Consider the following 22,075-nt stretch of genomic DNA (forward strand, 5'->3'; position numbering starts at 1 on the left):
TGCACCGTATTTTATCTGAACTATTGTTTCCGTTTCCTAATGCTATTTTTTACCAACAATTATCCTTCGATCTAGACTATCTGTTTCTAATTTCTTGTTATCCCTGCCTCTAACTGCGTCTGCTATGACTCTCTGTACTACTACTATTAGTCTGTCTGTAGCTAAGCTTGCTCAGTTGGCCACTCTTTATTTAAAAGGTTTTTAAAAAAACTCAGATTCACCAGTAGCTCTAGCCATTGAGTCCAGTCTTTTGGGTTGTCCTCTTGTACTCCTTCTAGTCTTCTTAATCTTTGAGGCTTTAATAATCTTGATGTTTTTCGACAATTCCCACCAACAAAATGCCCAACCAGATTTTACTATTTTGATAGGATAGGACATACTACTACTGTTGTAGGGATTTTACACATACAGAACATTGCACAAGAAATTAGGATGTTGGTGAGGGGAGGTTGGACCTTCCTCACACCTCAATCAGAACAGAACCCACCACAATTCCCTTCCCGACTAGTTATAGTAGTGTTTCATTACTATTAGCTCTCCGAACCCCCCCACCAAGATACCCAATGAGTAGACAACCCAGAACATAACACTCCCGACCTCTCAGTCGTGGAGGCAATGCACATGCACACCCTTCCTTTCGCTCGCTCACTCGTGTAAGTCCATCCATACCAAATACCACCGAGTCTATGTAAGTTCAAAAGTTTTATTTGCAACTGACAAGCTCTGTACGTTGTTCCATAATGCAGCACCAACAGCAAAATGCATAAGATTAAAACTATAAACATTGTTACACTTAGTTACACTTACAACAACTACAAGTCCATAGAACGAAGAAAAAGAAATGCTAAATCATGATAACTGAACAGTGGTGGAAGCACCACCATCCCCTTTATAGGAATATAGTTTATATAAAATTAAAAATTAAAATCTCTGAGCCAATTCTGTGGACCCCTCACCTTAGAAGAACCTAGTACTGGTTACATCATAAGCTCTGCAAAGCTCTGGTTCGTAGAAGGGAATCTTCCGTCTGTTAGGAGAAAATGGTGCGCAAAGTGGCTTGTTTTGTTTGACCTTGTATCCAGCGCTTAGACAGTAGCAGTATGAGCTCATGTGGGCTCAAAGGCGTCACTCTTTATACAACAAGCTGTGAGGTAACGTAACGACGCGTGTGCAAAAATAAAAGACACAAAAGTAAAATGGTTGCATGGCTCGGTCTAACTAAGCAAAGACTAGAATGACCCCAGGGACCATATAACTACTAGTGTCTACTCTACTACTACCTGATTTGTACTAGTGATGTATGTTGTATATGTATGTATTACTATTAACTCATTTTTCAATCTTGCTAGTGAAAAATAGGGGGAGGTGTATATGACACCTAAAAAATGTGTAATGTTTTTTCAAGGTGCACTACCAACCACCAGTGCCGGGGCTGGCGGCGAAGGCAATGCGGCTGCTGACGGAGGAGAGGATGCGGCAGTTGCAGGAGGAGCTGCAGGGGGTGAGTCAGCAGCAGTGGCGGGCGGTGGTAAGTTAGATTCCTAATCCTTACTTATTGACATTACACTCACTGCAAGGGTGTACTGTATAATACTGTACAGTTGAGACTTACTAAGTAAGAAGTTGTTGTGAACGGTTGAAGACACCCTTTACTTAGCATTAGTAAAAGCATTAGCGGCAGGAGTGTTGAGTAACCAATGGCCTCTTCTATCTGATTTCAACTGAGCTGTGAAAGTTTTATGGAGAAGACTAAAAGTCAGATCAGATGACCTTGATGGATGGGTTGAACGAAAAGGGAAAGAAGAGTGGAAGGAAGAAGGACGGGCAAGATTTAATATTTATGACTGGCAGAGAAGGATACGTGGGATGCATGCATGCATAGGTGGCTGATAGGAATCAGATGCATGGTTGGTTGAATGCCTGAAACTCCCACAAATGTTAAAGTCCAAGAAAGGGGGAGGATAGATACATACCACAAATGTTATGTACTGCGCTTGCTAGTGCTACCATGACACTATGTGGACAATTAATTTATCTTACTGCTTTGCTAAGAGTATATTTTACAATAGTCTTGTATTTTCTTCTTCATATATAGCTACTCCTTCCAAGGGGAAACCTGACAGGAAGGAGTTGGCAGCCAAGGCCCGGCGCCAGAAGCTGGAGGCCATACAGAGTGGATATCATCGGCTGGTGGTTCTGGAAGAGGAGGAGCAGAAGGCGGCAGCAGCTGCAGCCTCCTCCAAATCACCGGGCCCCAGCCACCGCCCTCCAGTGGTACGGCACCACCGTCTGGCAGCAGCCCTCCGCCGCCCCTCCATCAGTGCTGCCCCCCCGTGGATGCAACTGCCACGCAATTAAGCACCGTGTTGCCCGCCTGGAGGAGCAAGTACGTGTCCTCCAAAGTCAAGCCCGCCGAACTTAAGACCCTGTTTATTGACCCTTTTTTAATTATTCTTTGAGTGGGTGGGAATCGGGCGTTGGGTTTTCTCTTTTCATTTGACAATTGGACATTTTGTTTGACGTTTTCTTTTCGGACATTGGTTGGGGTTAGGGAGAAAGGTGGGTCAGGTGTTGTGGGATTTTTTACATAGTTTATTTTTGTTAGGGTATTAAATAATATGTTCTACTTTACATACGATGTTGTTAATGTTTTCTGGGTGGGGTTACTGTTTTACATCACACTGTATCCTTCTTTCCTTGCAGGTGCAGGGCCGCCCACAGCCAGTGTTTGATTTTAATAATTGGCTGACTTTGTAAGACACAAATAGATAGATGTGGCATCCCTCACTGAGTGACATGTCCTACTAGTACTGTCAGTCTCATCTACTCTAGGCACTCTGCAACTGGACTCAAAGGGGTGTGTGAAATTGAATTCATGAAAACATGTCCATTATTAATTATGCCTCCCCCAAACTTCTCTTATCTTTGCTTGATGTTTAACTTAGGCACAGCGATGACTGTATGGTGATGATAGTTTTCTTTCCTAACATGCCATGGTTGTAGTGGTAGTAGTAGTAGTAGACACTGGCAGCATCATTTGCAAAAAAAGAAAATTAGACAGTCAGTAGCCTGAGAGAGACTCTTCGAGGAATTGTAGAATTAAGTACAGTACAGAACTTATTGCCAAACATTAATTTAATATGCAAAAATACAACAAAACATAATGGTGGTGGAGATAGCCTAGTAGTACACAGAGTTATAAACTCTAGTTGTGTCGAGTCACTTGACTAGGCCTACAGTACACTGGACACAAGCGTAACTGTTAGTGCTGTGTAGGAGGATGACAACAAATCCATTAATCCAATCAATGCCGGCAATTAATGCTGATGTATTAGGTTCCTTTGGTAAAAAAATTACCTCATAAATATACTGCTCATGGGTGGGCAAGCAGAAGAAGATCCCCACCCAGCCTTGAAATTGAAGTACTGTTGCTTTTGCCACATCCGCCCCAGCAAGCGTGTGATAAATTATTGGTGTACATTTAATTTAGTAATACCTCAATAAGTCACACAGCCCGGGGGAAGAGGGTTAGGGTTTGTTGAATGGTTGGGAAGGGGGGGGTTGTGGAAAGGTTTGAGAAAGAAAAACAGTACACATGGACAAACAACAAACAACATAATCTTTGTAGACTACCATATCCATATCAATATGTTAAGGGAGAAAAAGAAAATGCATGCATGATGATGATAAGGAGACCCGGATTACATACAGTTTGTGTTCAGTGTTACCGGGCTTACTTTTACAGATAGCAAAGAAAATTTTTAAATATCTGTAGGGATGAATTATAAACAAGAGAGCAAACCTAATGATAATAATAATAATAACAACAAGAACACACTGTTGTAATGATTGTAGACAAAAAAATGAATCAAATTATTTAACAAAGATGATGAAAGTTGATACTGTTACTGTGTTATCCTGGTCAAATGGGGAGTTGAATCTTGGCATTTCTCTTGGTCCTCCCTTCCATGGAAGCTCCGTCCATCAATCTTGGATGACGCCACTGCCTGCCTGGCAGATGTAGATTCATTGGTAAGATAAGTGTGCATTGTTTTCCCAAGTATAGCACAGGGTAAGGCCCGGCCTGTAATTGTAGATGCAAAAACAACAGGGATATTGAGAAATCAAGTTGAAAAAAATGCACAAGTTGTGGTGTAGTGCAACAAGAACACTTTCCGAGGCAGCATGGATGCATCATCTCTACTCTAGTCTGTTTCCAGCATTAACCTACAACACCAACAGGACAGAGCAGCCCCACAGTGACAGCACCCTTTGCACAACCTCCATTTAGCGTACATTTTTTGAAAGAGTTGAACAAAGCACATATCCAGCAACATAGCATTTTACAATTTAAGTGACTAAATCAATGCACCACAGTCATACCACCGCTACACTTGACTCCACCGCTACACAGACATTTAGGTCTGCTGTGGTTATTGTTTACTTGTTTACCTTTTATGCCACTCATGAAACGCCCTGACTTATTCCAGCAATCATCTCCGATCCGTGTACTGAGTGACTGTGAGGATACTATGTCACTGTGGTCATCATGATGGTGTTGTTCAACTTAGTCTGCAGTGTACCAAGTGAGTCCCCTTCCTATATTCAACATGCAATGTATCAGCCTGCAGTAGAAGTACAAATTTGTTATTAAAAATACAAGAAGGGAAAAGGGACTGGAGTTACTTTTAGTGTGTAGATTATTACATAAAGTAAACAATGAAGTAACTTCATGCACAACAAACAACAAAATCACTCAGTCAGCGTCCAATGCATGGCATCATTCATTACCTGTTCCTTCTCATCTTCAGTTAATGGGTAGTCTCTCTCGGATCAGAAAGGAGGATAGCTATAGTAGTCATCATCAATCATGTTCCACTTCTTTTGGAGGGACTAGAAAATGTTTTCTTTTTTCTTCTATTTTGCATCATCCAATCATCATCTGTCTTCTTGAGGGCAATGGATTTAGGGAGATTCAGGAGGACGGAGGAGCAGGATTCGGAGGAGTGTACTGTGAAATGCAGACAGCTGAAACTTGTATATGGCAATAAAATAATTAGAAGACGATGGTGATGGATTTGTTGTGATTTGAAGTTTCTAACCAGAAAGACAGATACACAAATAAAAGAAAATAAGGGAGGAAGACAGTAAGAAATGCAAGCCTAATTGTCAGGGAAGTATAGCTCATCCTCAAACTCTGGGGGTTCAACCAGAAGTAGGTAATCATCATCTAACACACCACTTCCATCACCTGAGCCACTGTCCTCATCTTCCTCCCTTGATTCATGTATTGTGTAATTCTGTGGTATAAAGTGCTGATTCATTTTGATCATGGTTAACCTCTCCACGTTTTTGGGCGAGAGACTGGTCCTTTTCACTGTTACAATGGAACCAGCAGCTCTGAAAACACGTTCAGAAGAGACACTTGCGACAGGGCAAGCCAGATAGTTTATCGCCAGCCTGCTGAGCAGTGGCCATTGGCCCCTTTTCCCATAACAATACCGCAATGGGTTTTGATCAATGTACACCTCTGTTGGGTCGTCCAGATAGGCCTGGACCATCCGCTCAATGTTCAGGTGTGCTAAACTTTTTTCAGGCTCTTTTCTCGTTGCATCAGCACTGGACTTACCAATGCCTTGTTGTAAATACCAATCCTGTAACGATTTTACTCGGCCTAATGATCCAGTTCTTGCTGTTGTCGATAGTGTTGGTGAGTGTTCTGAGCCAAACGCACTGCCCTCAGGCTCCGAAGATGATCTTGACGCCGGATGTCCTGCTGCAGTACTTTTTGTGGGTTTATCTAGCGGGCTTTTAATTAGCAGCCGTTCATTTCCCAACTTACTCGCTGACTCAGCTATCCAAGTTTTGTACCGGGCAAAATCCATTTCTGAAAAAGGAATTAATGTCTTCAGTGCCAATTTTTTCCGTGGATCCAGAATTGTGGCACAAATGTAATGTTTTTGTGACAAAATCTTATTTTGCACCCTTGTATTGTCAGCTAAGCGACGGGCTAAGCTCTCCACCAACTCATATGCTTCTCTTTTTTCCTCTACACCTTTGTATGCTTCAGACACCTCCTTCAGCTGATGCTCTAGCATTTGCAACAATGGGATAGCTTGACCCATAGTACAGTCCTCCTTGCTGACTTCACGAGTGAAGACCTCGAAAGGAAGAAGCATCTCAGTCAGGCATTTAACTAGGCACCATTGGTCCATCTGAAGGGTCATGCCTTTCACAGTAGCAGACTCTTGGCATGACATATTCATTGATTGGCCTGTACTGCTCAAACAGACGGTCAAGCATGTAATAAGTTGAGTTCCAACATGTTGCCACCTCCTGGATGAGTGCTTTGACTGGCATTCTATAGTCACGTTGAATGATCCTCAGCTGCTTGCGAGCTTTAAAAGAATGGCTGAAATGAGTGCATATTCTTCGGCAGGTGGTCTGTAAGTTGCTGACTATGGCTTCTTTTTGCAGAAAGTCTTGAACAATAATGTTAATGCAGTGCACCAAACACAGAACCCTGAAATAGGAACCAAACTCCATGGCCTTAAGTACATTACTGCCATTATCTGTGGAAACAAAACCAATCTTAAACCCTCTTGGGCGCAGCCATTGAAAAACCTTCCTGTGTCACTCGTCCAATATGTTTACAGCAGTATGAGATTTCTCCATGGCGAACATGGATACAGTTGCATGTTTCCGAGTAGCTTTAAAAATCTCAGCTGTGTCAACAGCAACTACTTCAGATAGCTTATCTCTAACCCCCACAAATGAGACCCAGTGTGCAGTGCTGCACATGTAATCAGTGGTTTGGCAACTGGTCCACATGTCTGTTGTTAGGTGGATATTGTGAACAGCACTCTGCTGCAAAGCTTGTCCAACCAATTCCAGCACATCATGATGTAGTGCTGAAAAAGCAACTCTTGCGAAATCGGACCGGCTGGGAACCTTCCATTTAGGGCAGATGGTTGACACAAATTCAAGGAAACCCACCCCTTCCACAAATAAAAAAGGGAGAAGGTCCAGCGCTAACATTTTAGCCAGCTTCGCATTGTACAACCGTGCCGTTGGGTGGTTGCGTTGGTACTGCCCCTCCAACCTAAGCATGCTGTCAGTGGTAGGCTGGATCATTTTCCTTTGTGGTGCAGTTGTTTTCTTTAACCCAGTTAGGCTCAACGACGCACTTTGTTTCATTGCATTACTACTCGGTCGCCTTGGTGTCTTAGCCTGACTCTGACTCTGACTCTTACTGCGGTGCCACTGAGATGTTGCTGAGGAGGATGTGGGTGGTACCACTACACTACTGAGGACAGAGCTAGAAATGTCTCCCTCTTGTTCACCTTCCACCGCGATATTATCGTCCCCTGATTCTTCATGCCCAACAACAATGGGTTGAGTTTTACTTTGTTCTTAGCGAAGTAGTTGAGCCTCCCACACGATAGTGTGGTGTATTTTGGGATGACTTGCTTGGCCTCCGGTACCATAGTTTGTACCAAGCTTACCCCGCCTAACAGCATGTCGACAAATTGAGCATATAGCAATGTTCTCCTCCTTACTGCTAACCGAAAAGAAGTCCCAAACAGGGGAGGAGAACTTTCTGGTGCTGCTGGATGTGCCACTTTCAATACCAGATGAACTGGAGGGTGTGCTTGGAATGTGACTCTGTGCAGCTACACTTTGACTTCTACCACTACCTACTGAGGTGGTGGTTGAGCTGGATGTAGGTCCCTGCCTTTCCTTTGCAAATGAAAATATGGAAGCTGGAGGCCGTGGTGGTGTTGCCAGTGTTGGTGGTATCTGTGCTACATCCCTTGCAGCCATTTTGGATGGGATAATAATGTTGGTCTCCATATTCTTTGGGCCGGGAGTGATGTCCGTGATGACTGGCTCATCATCATCATCATCCCCCTCTTGTACATCTACCTCCATAACTCTAAGTCTTTCTGGAACCTTCCTTTTCACTAGCCTTGTCTTGTGGCGTGCATCACTCTCAAACTGAGCTGGTGGCTTCCAAGTGGCATCAAGATCATCAGAAGCGGGGCTGGAAGAAGAAGATGATGGACTAACCCTCCTTTTCCTTGCTGGGGGTCTGGAAGACAATGGATCTTCTGAAGCAGTGGTTTGCTCCACTTTGTCTGCAGGAAGCTCGATTTCCTGAAATGCCCCTACTTCAGGAGGAACAACTACTATTGTGGGCTGTTGTTGTGGCTGTTCTTGTGGCTGCTGCTGTTCTTGTGGCGGCTGCTGTTCTTGCGACTGCTGCTGTTCTTGAGGCTGCTGCTGTTCTTGCATCTGCTGCTGTTCTTGCGGCTGCTGCTGTTCTTGCGGCTGCGCCTGCTGCTGCAGAGTTATCTGCTGAGTTTCCGCTTGCGTTTATTGTGTACTAATTTGCGATAATGACATTTCAACATCGCTGCTCGTTAGTAGACTGGCGACACTCATGGGCTTGGGCCTAGGTTGGTGGGGATGGCCCGCTGGTGCGGAGGTGCTGCTCCCAGCTTGGTTCTCGCCGGACAACGCTGCTGCAGGCGTAATTTTGTTTGGTCCCAAAAAACACATTTGCCGGAACACCAGTCGTGGTTAGTGCCTCTTGCTTTTTCTGTTCCTTCTTCTTCTCACCGGCAACTTTCTTGGTACTGGAGGATCTGGTACCTTTCTTTGGGGCCATCTTCTTCAGATGTCAGACAGGACGCAGGTGCACAAGTTGCAGAGATGTCTGTGGTCACACGTGAACGTGATGTGGTGCGCAGCAGGACTTCTGTCTGGCAGTACAACGGATGATGTTGATAGTTACCTCCAGGCCTTAGAACATGGACTGCTTCAAACCCCTGTCCACTATGCAGGCAGTCCTCTAACCGCCTACACACTTGTCTTTCACACCTTCAATTCCCCAGTCAGCATTCATACAGTTCCAGCAAACACCCTGTCACTCCCCTTATAGTTCTCCAGTGACTCATTCAGCATCATGTAGTAATCCATTTACTGCGCCAAAACCTAAGCACTTATAAATTCACCCAGGAACTCTCCGTGCAATACTGTATACATTTAGTTAATATGCAAGTAGTAATGGAGTTAGGCAGGCCTTAGCACATGGATTGATTCAAATGCGTATCCACTATGCATGGAGTCTTCTAACCACCTACACAATTGTCTTTCAGACCTTCAATTTCCCAGCAGTATCTATAAACTCCAGTAAACACTCTTTCAGTCCACTTGCACACCTCTAGTGACTCATCTGGCACTATGTAGTAATCTATTCACTGCACCAAAACACAAAAACGTAAAAAGATTAACCCAGGCACTCTCCTTGCAGTACTGTAATGATTCAGTCAGTACCCTGGTAATCATGCAGTGTCCGAGGTCTTAGCTCATGGACTGTTTAAACGTCTATCCACTATGCATGCAGGCCTCTAGTCACCTACACACTTGTCTTTCACTTCTTCAATTAACTAGTCAGTATCTATATACTTCAATAAACACCCTGTCACTCATCTTGCACTCCTCCACTGACTGATCCAGTACCATGTACTATTCATTCACTGTGCCAAAATTGAAAAACTTAAAAGTTTCCCCAGGCAGTCAGTCTCCTAGCAGTAGTTTAATGATTCAGTCAGTACCCAGGTACTCATGCAGTGAACCATGCATTACCACATGGACTGCTTCAAAGGTCTATCCAGTATGTATGCAGGTTTCTAACCTACATACACTTGTCTTTAAGAGCTTGAATTCCCCAGTCAGTATCCATGTACTTCCAGCAAAAACCCAGTCACTCCCCTTGCACTCTTCCAGTGACTTATTCAGCACCATGTAGTAATGCATTCACTGCGCCAAAGCTGAAACACTTATAAATTCACCCAGGCACTCTTCTTGCAATAGTCTAATCATTCAGTCAGTACCCAAGTACTAATGGAGTGAGGCAGGCCTTAGCACATGGATTGATTCAAACGTGTTTCCACTATGCATGGAGGCCTCTACCAACACAATTGTCTTTCAGACCATCAATTTCCCAGTCAGTATCTATAAACTCCAATAAACACCCTGTCACTCCAATTGCACCCCTCCACTGACTCATTTAGCACTATGTACTAATCTATTCACTGCGCCAAAACCCAAAAACTTAAAAAGATTCACCAGGCACTCTCCTTGCAGTACTCTAATGATTCAGTCAGTACCCAGGTAGTTATGCAGTGATCCAGGTGTTAGTCCATGGACTGTTTCAAATGTCTATCCATTATGCATGCAGGTCTCTAGCCACCTATACACTTCTCTTTCACACCTTCAATTCCCCAGTCAGTATTCATACAGTTCCAGCAAACACCCTGTCACTCCCCTTATAGTTCTCCAGTGACTCATTCAGCATCATGTAGTAATCCATTTACTGCGCCAAAACCTAAGCACTTATAAATTCATCCAGGCACTCTCCTTGCAATACTCAAAACATTCAGTCAGTACCCAAGTACTATTGGAGTGAGGCAGGCCTTAGCACATGGATTGATTCAAACGCCTATCCACTATGCATGGAGGTCTCTAATCACCTACACACTTGTCTTTCACACCATCAATATCCCAGGCAGTATCCATACAGTTCTTGCAAACACCCTGTCACTCCCTTTGCATTTCTCCAGTGATTTTTTCAGTAACATGACGTAATCCATTAACTGTGCCAACAAACAAACACTTATAAATTCATGCAGGCACTCTCCTTGCAATACTCTAAATATTCAGTCAGTATCCAAGTACTAATGGAGTGAGGCAGTCCTTAGCACATGGATTGATTCAAACGCCTATCCACTATGCATGTAGGCCTCTAACCACGTACACAATTGTATTTCACTCCTTCAATTCGCCAGTCAGTATCCATACACTTCCGGCAGACACCCTGTCAATCCCCTTGCTCTCTTCTAGTGACTCATCCGGCACCATGTAGTAATCTTTACTGCACAAAATCCCAAACCCTTAAAAGATTCATTCAGGTACTATCCTTGCATTACTCTAATGTTTCAGTCAGTATTCAGGTACTCATGCAGTGAAGCATGCCTTTTGACAAGGACTGTTTGAAGTAACTATCCACTATCTATATAGTGGTCTAACCAGTTTTACACTTGTGCATCAGGCCTACTTTTCCACAGTTACTATGCATACACTCCAGCAAACACACTGTGACTGCTGTTGCAAACCCATAGTGAGTCTTTCAGTAGCATGTAGTGATCTATTCAATGAAGTAAAATTCAAACAACTGTGATTTCACTCAGTGTCTCTCCTTATAGTAGTGTAATCATTCAGTTAGTTAGCATGTAGTCTTTCACCGAGGCAGGCTTTAGGGCATGAACTGCTTCAAAGTAGTATGCACTATGCATGTAGTGTTTTAACCATCGTCACACTTGTGCTTCAGGGCAATAATTTCTTAGTCGGTATTTATATAAAATGTGTTTGTATAGTAATAGAAAAGTATAAATTATAAAGTTATTAATATACATTTATTGTGATTATTTTTTACAGATACTGTTTTTCACCATCAAAATAGAGAAATCATGCCAGAAAAAAAAAGAAAAAGAAAAGAACAGAGAAAGGAGATGTCATGAGTGATGTAATATGTGACGTCATCAGCAGTGCATTGCGGGGGCGCGAGTTATAGTTAGCTGAACTAACTATAACGGGTGAATTTCTAGGGCTTTGTACGAGGGAAATGTCCAGCTAACTATAACGCCCCTGAAACCTATGATTTTTTCAGTGAATTTCTAAGGTTTCTTAAATGCTAATTCCTAACTATAACGTGCCTGAAACCTATGATTTTTTCAGTGAATTTCAAAGGTTTTTTAAATGCTAATTTCTAACTATAACACACCTGAAACCTATGGTTTTTTAAGTGAATATATCTATATATATGTATATATATGTATGATCTCTTGATAATATGGCGAGGCACAAAAGAACAGGTGCATAATTTTGTAACTGCTATTAATTTGAACTCTTTAAACTTGAATTTTACTGCTACGATCAGTGAAACAGCGGTTAACTTTTTAGACACACAAATCTACATTCATAAAAATCTGTTGGAGACACGTCTCTACAGAAAGGAGACAGCTGGCAACTCCACTTTGCATGCTCAGAGTTCTCACCCTAAGCATTTGATCAATAGTATACCTCATGGCGAGATGCTCCGCTTGAGACGTATATGCAGTAATGAAGTGGACCTACAAAAAGCCCAAATCGAGAGCAAAAGTAGATTCCTCGAACGAGGGTATGCCCCTAGCATCATCTCACAGGCTATTACTAAATCTATGAGTAGCTCTCGTGATGTCCTCCTTAGAGATAAACAGATACAGAAAATCCCCTTTTCTTCTGCCACTAGCCCTACAGCCAAAGAATTCCGTCTGATTACGGGTTATAGTCGCCAACACAAAGCCATACAAAAAATCATACAAAATAATTGGCCGTTGGTACTCAATGATCCAGTAATAGGACCCCTGCTTCCACAACGTTTGTCCATTACTTACAGCAAAGCACCCTCTATGAGGGATAGCTTAGTCACTACTAATCCTGAAATCATCGAAAATACAACTTGGCTGCAGACCCACAAGGGCTTTTTCACACATGCAAAGCATGCATCCATGGTAAAAATACCAGTACATATACTACTCCGTTTTGCGATAGAGAGTATAAAATCCAAAAATTACTCACTTGTAAAACTGAATATGCTATTTATGTCTTAACGTGCCCATGTGATCTTAAATACATAGGTAGCACCAAACTTCAGGTCCACAAAAGAGTCTTACAACATTTACGTGCCATCACTCATCAAGACAATACATATCCTGTAGCTCGCCATTTTAAAGAATTTCACCAGTCCAATATTAAATATTTGAGCTACTATGTGATTGACACAATATCTCCCAGTAGACGTGGTGGTGACAGGGACCACAAACTGAGACAATTGGAGACTCGGTATATCATTCAATTGGATACTAAGTCTCCAGGTGGCCTCAATGTCACAGAAGATCTTCATACATGTCTGTATATTATTGCTTTGACAACAGAAGATAGCACAGTTAACTTCAGGTTCCTGATTACATTTTATACTTTTGGTGCTACTATATACGTAAATCTGATCCGGCAATATGCACTGATATACTTTTAAGCTCAAGCAACTTAGGATCTTTATAAGTACCATTAATATATAATGGTACTGTTTTTCACCCCGGTCTGACCGAGTCTTTTCTTCACTTTCATTTGATGCACGCTGTGACGTGCTGAATTTGTAAACGTGTTATATACTTCCTGGTTTACCATGAAAGGTCATGTGACCAAGGCTGCTTGTCAGCCGAAACGCGTCTTCTGTTCCTTGTGTAAATAAACTTTACACTTTTCAAGCAAGACTGGTGTGGCTTGTTTTCTTTTCTCTGGATCTGTGGAGAAGAACCTCTGTGGTATATATATATATATATATATATATATATATATATATATATATATATATATATATATATATATATATATATATATATACTACCTTCTGGGGTCGCAAGTAGGTAGTTATAGTTACAACTGCTAGTAGGTAACTTACTTTATCTGAATACCAGGACGGAGAAAGGGAATTCTATTGCTAGATTCATCACGTCTTTTAACTTTGTGTCTCCTAAGGTATTTCAAATAATGACAAATCACTGAAAGCTAGTAAAAAGTGATACAGTGATAGGGAAGGATTTGCCACCAATGCCTCCAGTGACTTACAGGAAAGGGAGGACACTGGGAGACAGGCTGACACATTCACTTTGTAAGAAGATGCAAATCATATACCTGGTTATCTTCCACTAAGGTGTTTTTTAAATGCAATCATTGAAAAGCTTGTAGGATGACTAAGAATATTTTGGTGTACCAGACTTCAGATGGCAAATAAAGAAGGGTTAGTGGGTTCTTTAACTGCAACACAGATCACTGTGTTTATGTGTTACTATGTCCCTGCCCCTTCCTGTATGGAGGAAGTACAATTTTTCCTTTGAAAAAGCATATTCTGGAACACCAATGAGCAATCTGAAATCATGATTTTACCTACTCTATGGCTAGACATTTTTATGAACAGCATGAACGTGACCCAGGATTGCTGAACTTCTTTGCAGTAGACAGAGTTGTCCCAAATATAAGAGGGGGGAATAGGGTGAATAACCTGAGATGCCTATAGTCTAGGTATATCTAGACTTACATACAAAATTCCAAGCTGGTCTAAATAAGGAAGAAGAGTTAGAACTTGAAGTGCATCTGGGTTGACTACTGACAATTAAATGATGCCTCCTCCATATGCCACCTTGGAGTAGTCTATGCCTGGTTTATTAAGTAGATGGATTAGGAGACGTAAACTGTCCTCATTATGTAACTACCCGCTGTTAGTACCTCTCATATGATATTATTGATGTATTTATTGATTAAATTAATAGCTTTATATGATGAATTTATATTATTGATATTTTGCAGCCATATAATCTTTAGTATATAGGGAAACAAATTGATGCAGATTATGAGACAGTTAAGGAATTCATTTTAGTATATATTAATTATCTGTTGGGAGTGGCTTTACCCGGAGGCAGTGGATAGGATCTGTATATATACATGTGTATTTATTTACAAAAGCTGTGAGGATTCATATCAGTTGGATCTTATATATACATTTTAATCATCATTATGAGAAAAAGACTATCAGCTATTGATTAGGTAGGAGATGGCTTAAAAAAAATCACCAAGTTTCGAAACAAATTAAGTCAGACGACAATAAATCAGGGGCACTGGCCCAAGATACCATGTGAGCCATCTAGGCCTCGTGGTTCCCACATCAAATTCATGTAAACTTCAAATAAGGTTGAAATAAGTGTGAAGACATATTTTCTCTGAGTATGAATTTGATAAAAATAGGAACAACTGGTTTACATTTTGAAACAAATGATTATGTGTATGATATCAACATGATTTTGTTACATTAACTCCATTTTATTGAAAAAAGAGAAATGAGGAAAAAAACAAAAAAAGCAAAAAAAGAATAAAGACTAATGAAACATGGATGCATTCCATATCTAAGATATGCTTTACCTTTAAAAAGAAAGGGCCCTATGGCCAGTGTAACTTTGAGAAAGGCTGGGATTAGCCAAAATGCATCAGGGAACTGAAACACAGTGAATAATATTCTTATCCCTATATATGTTACCTACTTGCAGTCGCCAGTTGGTAGTTATAGTTAGAGTCTAGTTTCCATAGGAAAAGTGTTTTTTGACTTGTCTATATCTTAGGTGCCAGTCGACAAATCTTCACGAAATATCCCCCAAAAATGTGTCATAGTGAGTCTTGTTGCACATGCAAAGTATTGGGAAGATCAGTTAAGTGGGGACCAAGAAAAAGGGGGCTAAAAAAAAGTGTGTTTTTCCATTTTAATTCCCATAGGATGTGTAGTCAAACCTACAGCCCGAACGGCTGGAAGAAATTGCATCAAAATTGGCAGAAAGGTAGATGTTGTTCAGCAGATAGTGCTTTTGGTTTTTGGTGCAAGTCTGTTCTGTAGTTTTTGAGGACTTTAAGAAGAAAAAGTTAGTGATATCAGTGGTTGTGAAGCCAAGCTCATGTAGGGAAATGCACAGCTCTGGTTAGCTGCCAACACTTCAGTCAGAAAGTGCTGGCAGACATTTGGGACTTGGCTTCACTGCCACCTCCCTGGGTCTCAAAGAATATAATGCAGGGGGTTCCTTGTAGATCCCCGGCCCCAGGGACCACCACCTCCCCAGGGCTAAAGTGAAGAAATCAGCCCTGGAGAAGAGCTGTGTGCCCCCCATTACTTATTTGCTGGAGTCCCCAGGTCTGAAATCGGCATCCCCATGATTTAAAAATAAAAAAAGAGGCCTGGCCCTGGGGGATTGGGTCCCTGGGGCCAAAGTCAGCCCAAGGAAGCAGGGCTTCATGGCCCTTTTCCCATAAAAAAATAAAAAACAAATGCAAGGCCAGCAAGTTGCCGGAGGCCCTGCCCATTTTCTCAACTACTCTGCAAATGTGCCTCTTGGTGCAGTGCTGGTTGGGAGATGAAGTCCCCTTGGATGTTGTTGGTCCTTGGGGTCCAGGAACCCCTTTAGTTACCTTCAGTCAGTTCCAGACAATGGGATTGCTGAGATGACTTGGAGGCACACACCCTTTCTCCACAACTCTGGAAATGTGCCTACTGGCACAGTGCTGGTTGGGGAACGATGTCCCTTTGGTTCCAGAGGGACCTTGGGGCCCACAAGATCTCCTGTTACCTCCAGTAAGTCCCTCACAGCAGGACTGCTGAGAGGTGCTCGGTGGCCATGTCCCCTTTCCCCACTACTCTGCAAACAATTCTTCTGGCGCACTACTAGTTGGGGAATGAAGCCCCCTTGAATGCTGTGGGTCCTTTTGGGCCAACAATCCCTCCTGTTACATCCAGAAAATCCAACCCAGCTGGATTGCTAAAAGGTCTTCGGAGGCCATGCCCTCTTTCTCCACCACTTTCCAAACACGTGACCTGGTGTACCACTGGTTAGGGGATGAAGTCCTCTTGGAATCTGCGGGTCTATAGAGGCCAAGAAGCCCTTCTGTTACCTCTAGTAAGTGTGACGCAGAGGGATTTGTGGCAGCTAGTTGGAGGCCCGCCCCATTTCTGCACCACTTAACAAACACAACTACTAGTTAAAAAACCATCGAAATTCACTGTAAGAAAACCAAAGGTTACAGGGATGTTATAGTTGGAATTAAAAAAACCTTAGAAATGCACTGAAATAAACAAAGGTTTCAGGGATAATATAGTTAGACAGTCATTTCACATGTACAAAACCAGAGAAATTCAGCAGTTATAGTTAGCTGAGCTAAATATAACTCGTGCGCCCACAATGCACTGCTTGCAACCTCACATACTGCATCACTCATGACATGGTCAGTGACATCACTCATGACATCAGGAATTACATCACTGATAACATCACTGATGACATCCTCCACAAAATTACTAACGTACCCACTCACAACCCCATAGAACCATTCATACACCCACTCCTACTCCCACACCACCATCCACAAACCCATTCACAGACCCATAACAGTATTTACACACCGACTCACTGATTCATAGATCTACGTAGACATTCACTCACTCATCCATACTGCCGCTCATACACCCACTCCCTCACTAATACAGTCACCGACATATCCACTCATACACCAATACAGCTACTCACACACCTACTCACTCACCCATACAGTCAACCACACAGCACTTACTCATACTGATACTAAGACATACTCACTTACCTATACAGTCACTGATACAAACACACACTTACACATACTGTAACTCTCACATTCACTCACTTACCCATACAGTTACTCATATACCCCATCACTCTCCTATACTGCCTTTCACATACCCAGTTACTCACACTGACACATCCACTCAATCACCCACACAGGCATACACATACTCAGTCACCCATACATCCTCAAATGCACACTCACTACCCCATACAGCCAGTGGCTCACCCACTCACTCATCCATACAGGCAGTCACACACACCCTCACCTACCCACACAGACACGTGCATACCCATACAGCCTCTTAGACACCACCTGTCAGCATCAGCAGCAGACTGGACTATGACAACGCACTCTACACACGCATCTCACTCTTCACCGGGATCAACAAAAAGCTCACCCGCAAACTCCAGAACATTCAGATCACCGCCTCCAGACTTGTCCTCAACCTACCATGCCACTGCCACAACAGCCAACACCTACGAACTCTACATTGGCTCCCCGTCAAGAAGAGAATCACTTTCAAGCGTCTCACCCACACACACAAGGCCCTCCACAACACTGGACCTGCCAATCTGAATCACCGCCTCATGTTCCATGCTCCCTAGCACGCTCTCCACTTGGCCCAGCTCTCTCTCGCAACTGTACCTCGGATCAAGAAAACCAGGACTAGAGGGCGCTCCTTCTTCCTCCGCGCGGCCAAGGCACGGAACTCCCTCCCTCTCCACCTCCAAAAGACTACATTGCTCCCCAAATTACTAAAGGACCTCAAGACCTGGCTCTTCGATGAAACTCAGAGATCCTGCAGGATCGGCGGATCCCCCCTCTTCCTCAGCGCCATGAGACCCATCTCGGGTGAGTAGCTTGCGCTATACAAACCCCTTGATTGATTGATTGATTGATTGAACTGACAGACTGATACAGTCATTCACACAGTCAGTCACCCATACATTCACTGAGACACCTAATCACTTATTCATACAGGGAGTCACACACCAACTGAATCATCCATACAGGCACTAATCCACCCATGGATTCACCAATACACCTTGGAATATATACTCAACACTCATAAACTTTTTAAAAACACTCACAGTCACTGGATGATGTCATCAGCGCCGGGACACCTCTGCTTGAGGTAGCTGTTCGCGCTTTTTATAAATGCTGTTATTATTATTACTATCAGTGATATAATTTGAGATGTAATCAGTGATGTCATCAGTGATGTCACTGACCATGTCAGGAGTGATGTAATATGTGAGGTAATAAGCAGTGCATTGTGGGGGCGCAAGATATAGTAAGCTCAGCTAACTATAACTGCTGAATTTCTCTGGTTTTATACGAGATACGCACACACACACACACACACAAGCACACACACATACACTTACCTTGACTGTACTTACCATGCCTGTTAAAGGCATATGCGTGGTAAAGACTTGCATTTTGAGGGCTGCAAGGTAAATGCACTGCATGGTTAAAACATTGTTGTAAATTATGATTCCCGTATAAAGTAATATTTTGGAATGAGCATGGTTTTCCCAGTTGTAGTGCATCTCAGGGGGTATTATAATTGTGTAGAGGTGTAAGTGCAGTAAAATGGGGTAAAGATAAGGCACTGGGTTATTTATGAGGTACTGTCAATGGTACTGCAGTGATAGTGCTTGTAGAGTGGTGCAGGGTAGCCTTTTTGGTACTGATATTTTAGTGATATGGCTTTGCCGAGGTGATGGAGGTAGTAGTGCTGGGGTGATTGCATTTCTGCTGTGAGTGTAGAGTTGTGTTTGATGATGAAATTAAATGAAAAATACACTTGTTAAGCATATGGCTACCGAGGGCATCCCAGCGCTGATAACGGCAAGCAGAGAACTAACCGGGCTGAGGGAAGAGCCATGTTTTTAACAGTTTGCGAAAGGCAAGATGGTTAGGTTCCTTGCGCAGATGGAGAGGGAGCGAGTTTCAGAGCTTAGCGGCATTGTAAGAGAACAGACGATCCCCGCTTCTAGCTTTGCTAATCCTAGGGATTGCGGCAAGGTGTAGGGCGTCAGAGCAAAGGCGTCTGTTGGGACGGTAGGGTCGGACAATAGAGTGATTGATGGAAGGGCCAATTCCTGCTAACGTCTTGTGAACAATGCACATAGCCTTGAAAGTGACTCTCTCCATGATATGGGAGCCAGTGGAGGGATTTCAAAGCAGGTGTTGCCGACTGATGTTTCGAAATATCTAGAAGAATTCTGGCAGCCCAGCTTTATGCCATCTGGAGTTTTGAGAGGGTTGCGCATGAGGACCCTAAATAAAGGGCATTCCCTTAGTCCAGATGAGATAGAATGAGTGCCTGGACCATGAGCTGCCTTGCCTGCAAGGCGAGGAGGGGATGAACTTTGTGAAGCATCTTTAAGATCCAGGCCGACACATTGCGTGCCTGGACCTTGAAAGTCAAATCTTGATCCAGCCAGATACCCAGGCTTTTTATCTGGGTCTTGGGGACTGGAATGGGGCCCAGAACGGCCAGCCACATTGTGTTGGGATTGAAGAGGGACAAAATCCCCAAGATCATCATCTCGTTTTTTTCTTCATTTAATTTTAAAAAGGAGTTTTTCATCCATTTTGCTACCTCTACCAAGCAAGGACGGAGGCTGGAAGACGAATTATCCACTTGGTAAAGTCCCACTACAAGTTGCATGTCGTCTGCATAGGTCAATATGCGTAACCCAAAGGGCAGCACAATCTCTACTAACGGGCTCATGTAAATGTTAAATAAGGTGGGACTCAGGGATGATCCCTGAGGAACTCCGCAGCAGAGAAGCAACTGTTTTGAGGTCACATCGGCGTCGAAGTCCTGGAAAGATCTATCATCCAGAAAGGATTGCAGCCATTTCAGAGAGACACTGGTCACCCCCAGTCTTATAGGTCTGTGGACCAAGATTTGATGGTTGACCGTGTCAAAGGCTGCACTGAGGTCCAGAAGGATAACCACAGCCATACCTCCAGCGTCCAGGATATTTTTTGATTCTTTGACTACAGAGAGCAAGGCTGTTTCTGTTCCTTGGAGTGATCGGAAGACAGTCTTTGATGGGTGAAGGAGATTGAGAGTCTCTAGGAAGGCAGACAGCACTGAGTTAACATATTTTTCGGCTATTTTACTGATCCATGGGAGAAGTGAGATGGGACGATAATTTCCCAAGAAATCTGGGTCGAGGTTGGGCTTTTTTAAGAGTGCCTTCGCCATCGCTTTCTTCCATGGAGGGGGAACCACTCCAGACGCAAGTGAGGCATGGATCAACTCCAGTATAATAGGGGAGATGGTACCAGCAGCTTGTTTCAGAATATTAACAGGTGCTGGACCCGCATTTCACCTGTGCTGAGATGCTGTCAAGCGCCTCAGAGTCCATCAGGGGGAATGCCTTCAGATAGGATTCCGTGCAGTGGGGACTGATGTCCAGTGTTAGGTCATCTACCAAGGAGAATGATTTGTAGATGGTTTGAATTTTATTGAGGAAAAAGTCTGCTAGTTTATTACAGCGTGAGCCTGAGAGGTATCGGCGATCACTGGGGGTGGAGAGACTCTGAACAGTGATTTCGCAATTTTATTTCTTCATAGTAGGCAGTCTGGGCTAATTTAATTTCTCCTTTGTACAGTTTAATAGCCTTCCTGTATTTCAGTTTCTTGTTAGAGGAGAAGTCCCTCCTCCAAGATCTTTCAAGATGCTTATAGGTTTGTTTTAACACCGAAGCTTTGGCGAGTACCATGCCATTCTGTTAGTTCCCATTTTCAGCTGGGTTGTTTTTATAGGGAGAACCTGATCTAGAGAGTATTCTATACATTTGTTAAAGTTCTCATTGGCAATTACAGCATCAGGGTTGGGGACAGGCTTTATTTTTTCTAATTCTGTGATCCATTGTTCTGTCCGAAGTTTGGACCAGGGGGGTGACCTTGTTTTGATCAGCTTAGTAGGGGGCGTAGCAGAATTGGGGGTCCAGAAAAATAGTAAAAGAAAATGATCAGACAACGGAATTGGGATAGGTTTCCCTCAAGCTAAGTCTTTCAAATTGGAAAAGATAGGGTCTGATAGGTGTCCTTTTATACGGGTGGGATTGGCAACTTTTTGGAAAAACTGGTAGGCTGCGAGATTATTTGTCATCTCAACAGCAGCCACCTGTGAGAGATCGTCGAAGTGGAGAGCTTGTTTCCAGTCCAGGGAAGGCATGGCTTGGCAGTTCGGGCTGGACTGTTCCCATGAGGCACAGGGTCAGACTGATTTGCATATGGCCATGTCTGAACTGGGGTGGCAGAGTGGGCTAAAGAACGGTGATGGATCAAACCCAGATCCGTTGACTGGGTGTGAGTGTTTGATTGGTTCTGATGCTCCGTCCATCACCACCCCCTTTTGTACCGCTTTGTTCGCCATAAGTTGGCAGGGTATGCTCAGACGTGAGTCCCTTGCTCACTTTGCCACTGGATTCAAGCAAGCCTGGCTGAAGACGGCTGAAATGCCAGAAACCGGTTCTAGGAAGCTTGTTTCCAGTCCAGGGAAGGCATGGCTTGGCAGTTCGGGCTGGACTGTTCCCATGAGGCACAGGGTCAGACTGATTTGCATATGGCCATGTCTGAACTGGGGTGGCAGAGTGGGCTAAAGAACGGTGATGGATCAAACCCAGATCCGTTGACTGGGTGTGAGTGTTTGATTGGTTCTGATGCTCCGTCCATCACCACCCCCTTTTGTATCGCTTTGTTCGCCATAAGTTGGCAGGGTATGCTCAGACGTGAGTCCCTTGC

Source organism: Triturus cristatus, chromosome 4_1 (assembly GCF_964204655.1).
Source record: "Triturus cristatus chromosome 4_1, aTriCri1.1, whole genome shotgun sequence".
Taxonomy (NCBI): Eukaryota; Metazoa; Chordata; class Amphibia; order Caudata; family Salamandridae; genus Triturus; species Triturus cristatus.